The following is a 5,000-nucleotide window of genomic DNA, read 5'->3' on the forward strand; positions in this document are numbered from 1 at the left end:
CACTGATCTGACAATGAATTTCAGCTGCTTTTGTGCCTTTAGCAGTAAGAAAACAAATCACAGCACATATTTCACAGCCGGCGGCATTCTCAATTGGAGGAGGCATTTCAAATACTCACAAACAAACTTAAACATGGTCAGATGATTCTGTAATTATGTTGAAAAGTAGATTACAGTACAGGCTTTCATGTAAAAATAAAATTGTTACAAAAAGTCTACTTGTTTAATTTGTATTTCAAAACAGTACTTATTTAAAAAACACGCCTTGTGTGTATATATGTATATATATATATATATATATATATATATATATATATATATATATAATTACACAATTTTACTATCATGCTGGTCTGTAATTTGGGGGTACCTACATTCTCCTTTATAGACTGGTACCACATTAATTCTCTTCAAATCCTAAGTCATTATCCCTTCAAATTAATGCTCAGTTAGGATGTGAATCTCATAAGTCAATTCTATTCCTTAAGTGTCCACTTGGAGATCCTGCCAACCCAAATAACTTTCCTCATATCTAGTGTCTGCAGTAATTTACTTAACTTTCAGGTTAATATATTCTAACCTAACATTCCTATTCTCTCCCTTTCCATTCATAGTAAAATTTCTTATTGGAAGTGGGCTGGAAACATTCATTATTTCAGCTTATGTTGATGTATCTATACAAGACTCTTCTACTTTGAGTTTGCCAATTCCTTTCCCATGTTTCAGTTTGTCACTAACATACCTGCAAAACAATTTTGATCCACTTTACATTTGTCCATTATAACTATAATACCTTTTTCAATATTTCTCTCTTCAGAATAAGTTGTATCCATATCTAACTCTTCTGTATTCTTGCACATTCTACCGTTTCCTGTATTTACTCTTCCCAAGCTACATCTCTTTCAAATTTTGCTGCCTTGCACTTTTTGTTAAACTAATCCTTGATTTCAATCTCTCCCACTTTATTTCTTGATGACTATACCTTTTCCTCCATTCCTACCATTAACAACTATTGTACTGGTCTCAACAACTTCAGAGTGTAGAAGGATAAAAACATATACCATCCTTTTTCTCAGTAATATATATGTCAGCATCACTGGTGGTGCCCAATAGATTTCCCATTCTGGAAAACAGATATTCATTTAAGTGAAACCCTACTCCTAGCTCAGAATTTGACTCCCTATCCCTCTTCTCCTTTGACTATCACTCCCCCTGCAACACAACACACATCCAGTGACTTATTTCTCCCCAACCCACTCAGGTATCATGAAATAGAATGCAGGAGAAAAAAAAAAAAAAAAAAAAAAAATGCAGTGAAATAAGTCTGATGAAATACAGATTTCATCGTTGCTGCATTTTCTTGGATGGTTATATGGGCTCTAATCACAGTGATTTTCCCATAAAACACTCTAGCAAAGTTGTAATACAGAATCAGATACTAGCCATTAAATCCCTCATTACTGTGCTAATGGCTTTTTCCCCCTTACAAAGGAGGTAGCCAAAGTCAAGGGTATAAAGATATAAATCCACTCCCACCCATTTCATCCCCACATACTGCACTCCCATTCACCACCCTTCCCTCCCTCCCTCTCTTCTTAGCTCCTCCTGGATGATGGATCATCCCTGCATTTCACCTCCTGCCCTGAGTCAGAAGCATTGTAGCGAGACACAGCACATTCACAGCAAGACTAATTCATTTAATTGGCAACTCCCCCTCCACCCCTCCATGCAGAAAAAGACATGGGGAGAAATATCATTCACACATCCTCCCTCACCCCCATACCCCACCCATTCCCTTTCATACACAACTATTTTCCACTCACCCCTACCTTCTGCCTTCTCTTTCCTTCCTAAACAGACATCCCCCTCTTTCTTATTGCCCCATTTACCCCATCCATCCATCTCATCCTTGGTCACCCCCTCATGTTTACTCCCACCACCTCTGCCTTCTACACCTCTTTTACTAATTTTTCAAAGGATTACAAAGGAGTATGCCAACAGAAGACCTTTTGGTCCATAACTAGCTTGGATGCAAAAAAATATATATAAATAAATAAACAAATAAATAAAATAAATAAATAGGTAAAGTTAAATAATAAACAAACATGTGTCCAAACCATCCCAATACTCTTTCATCAACCCTATCTCCCAACTCCCTTTCCAACCCTGCTCTCCTCCTCACCTCTTCATTTCTCACTCTATCCAGCCTAGTAACCCCTACCATACTTTTCAGGCATTTCATCTCAAACACATTTAAACTCTTCCATTCTTATGTCCCATGTTCTGCCTCATACTGTTCTGTTGGCACAATCACTACTTCATACAATCTTCTCTTAGCATCCATTCCCAAATGTCTATTTCTCATTACACTTTTTAATCCCCTAAGGCATTTACTTGCTTCTTTCAATCTACATTTTACCTCCACCTCCACTCCCTTTCCCACCACATTTGCACCCAAGTATCTGAAACTATCCACTTCTTTCAGTCTCTCTCCCTTAATACTCACTTCCAATTTGCTGCTATCCTCTCCCCTCTTACATCTTATCACCTTATTTTTACCCACATTTATCTTTAACTTCCTTCTTTTGTACAAATTTCTAAACTCCGTCACTAACTTTCTTAATCCCTCCTCCGATCCTACCACAAGTGCAATGTTGTCAGCAAACAACAACGGGCTTATCTCCCATTTTTCTCCATTTTCTCTAACCATCTCCAATCCCCGGCCCATTACCCTTGTGTTTAACTCTCACACCACCCCATTCATGTATAAATTGAACAGCCAAGGCAACATAACACATCCCTGGCAAAGTCCCACCTTTACCTCAAACCCCTCACTCTCTCTATTTCTAATTCTAACACAGACTCTACTATTCTCGTAAAAACTCTTGATTTCTTAATAACATTCCTCCAATTCCATATATCTGCAATACCTCCAACAGTGCCTTCCTGTTTACCCGGTCATAGGCCTTTTCCAAATCCATTAAAAAAAAAAAAAAAAAAAAAAAAAATCCTTACCTTTTCCTAAAACTTTCTCACAAAATCCTTAAGCCTTATCACAAAAATCTGACCCACACAACCCATTCTTGTCCTAAACCCACACTTTTCCTCACCAATTACTCTGTTCCTCTCCTAATCCTCTCACTCAATACCCTCCCATAAGCCTTCCCAACTACATTCAACAAAATGATGCCTCTGAAACTACTAAACTCATACTTGTCCCCTTTTTCTTTGTAAGGTGGAACTATATAGGCACTCTTCCAGTTCTCCAGCACTCTATGCTCTTTTAGACAAACATTAAACAATCTCACCAGTCAATCCACCATTATTATACCTCCCATTTTTAGATGCTCCACATGGTATCCATCCATCTCAGGTGCCTTACCCTCTCTCATCTTTTTAATAGCTGCTTTCACCTCATCTTTTCATATTTCTCCTCCATTTTCCTCATTCATCACTCTCTCTCATCTTTTTAATAGCTGCTTTCACCTCATCTTTTCATATTTCTCCTCCATTTTCCTCATTCATCACTGTCATTTTCTTATAAATTCCCACTGCAACTACCTTTCCCTCCCTATCCTCCTTCACATTTAGCAATTCCTCTTACTACCATCTTTTCCATTACATCTCTCCATCTGCACCATTTAGCTTTTCTTCTCTACTTGATTCACCTCCTCTTCCTCTCTTAATTTCTTTCCAAAACATCTTTTTATTACTTTCAAAATTTTGTCATACTCTTACCCCATTTCATATCTGCTCTCCTCTTTGCCTCCTTTATCTTAAGCTTCACTTCTCTTCTCTTTTCTTTGTATCTCTCATACAATTTTTTGTCCTATTTTGTAACCAACCTCTGAATACTCATTTTTTCTATTCTACAACCTTTTTTGTTTTTTCATCTCACTACTCACTACCATTCCTTCTATTTCCTCCCATCCTCCTTGTTCTACACACCATCTTTACAAATTTTGTAACTCCCTCCTTGAATCATCCCATTCCTCCTTCACCTCCTTTTCTTTCTCATTTAATCAGTTTACTCTAATCACCTTCCTACCTTCTGTCCTTTTCCTTTTTCTCCATCTATCCTCCACACTCAACTTACCTCCCATCAAAAAAATTATCTGATATTCCCCCACTCTCTCCCCTTAGAACATGTACATCCAAAACTCTTCCTACTCTTCTTCTGGTCACCACTATATAGTCCATTAACGCTCTATCACCCTTCCATCCACCACCCTCTCCCATAAGTACTTATGCTTGACTTTCTTCCTAAACACTGTATTTGCTATCATCAACTCTCTAGACACATCTCCACCATCATTTCTGTTACTATGATTTTTTTCCTGGAACTCAACACTTCCCAACCACTCCCTCTATTGGGTCATCTCCTATCCTAGCACTGAGATCTCCCAATACCACTACACTGACATTTCTCCCTAAACCCTCTATTCACTTATTCAAATCTATCCAAAAAGCCCCCCTTTCCTCTACACTCTTCTCACTACCAGGCCCATGTGAGCTTACAAAAACCCATATCTCCCTTCCCAGTTTCACATTCATACACACAAACCTTGAAGAAACCTCCTTTCACTTCACCACATGCTTACCTATCTCTTCACTTACTAATATAGCCAAACAAATAGATAAATATCAAACATTCAGCATATTGGGGAGGGGGGGTTGGATTTGCAAGGTAACATGAGTAAGATGAAATATAAAGCTACTGAACAGGTAACATCAACTATAAACACCCTTCTCTACATAATTTTTCTTTCCACAGGTCCTCTCCGCCCTCTCTTATCTTCTCTCTTCTTCCAGCAAATATTCCTTCTCCTACATCTGTACCTTCCCCACTTCCTTCTGTCCAGTATCAACAAGCACATCTTTTACATGCTAGATTCTTTCATGTTTTCAATCAACTCCTTTACTGTCTACTTTTTCCACACCCTCATAGACAACCTCCCCACTAACATATAATCTCCACCAACCTGATACATCTTTTCTCC

General features: G+C 38.1%; 1 protein-coding gene across 10 annotated transcripts in view; it reads right to left on the bottom strand.

Annotated features, from left to right (window-relative positions):
* The window catches only part of tutl (immunoglobulin superfamily member turtle), a 302,646-nt gene that overhangs the window by 147,172 nt on the left and 150,474 nt on the right, over nucleotides 1-5,000 (bottom strand). The window lies entirely within an intron of this gene.

Source organism: Oratosquilla oratoria, chromosome 30, assembly GCF_046742065.1.
Source record: "Oratosquilla oratoria isolate Oo_2021 chromosome 30, ASM4674206v1, whole genome shotgun sequence".
Classification (NCBI taxonomy): Eukaryota; Metazoa; Arthropoda; class Malacostraca; order Stomatopoda; family Squillidae; genus Oratosquilla; species Oratosquilla oratoria.